Raw genomic sequence first — 490 nt, 5'->3', positions numbered from 1 at the left:
AAAAAAAGAAAAAAAATAAGCATTTCAAGATTCTTAAATGTTTTTGGGGCTGGGCTGTTGTTCTGAATAACATATACTAGTTTTTAGAAAAAAAAATACATGCTTCTCAAATTTATTTTTTTATGTTTTATTTTTAGGTGGGACTATTTGCAGAGTATACTGGTGTAATGGATTACAAGAGAGCTGAAACTGTTTAAAGTAAGCAGTTTAATGGTAGAATCACATAGCAAGATGTTTCATGAAATGTGTTTCTAGTTTAAAGTGTAATGAATGCTAACACATTTCAGTATTCCTTGCAAACTAATAATAATCTATTACCAGTAGTTCACTAAGTGGGATATTTATTTTCATTTAACATTATGTGAATAGACCACCCAGCACTACCAACAAGAGGTCTCTGTATCTTCAGAAATAAGTAGCCATTTGGTTTGGAAGTAAGGGAGGATGGAGGGGGTTTCTGTACGTTTCAACTGTCTCTAGAGAATAATCT

This window comes from Meleagris gallopavo, chromosome 1 (assembly GCF_000146605.3).
Source record: "Meleagris gallopavo isolate NT-WF06-2002-E0010 breed Aviagen turkey brand Nicholas breeding stock chromosome 1, Turkey_5.1, whole genome shotgun sequence".
NCBI lineage: Eukaryota > Metazoa > Chordata > Aves > Galliformes > Phasianidae > Meleagris > Meleagris gallopavo.
Note: the sequence above shows the minus strand (reverse complement) of the source record.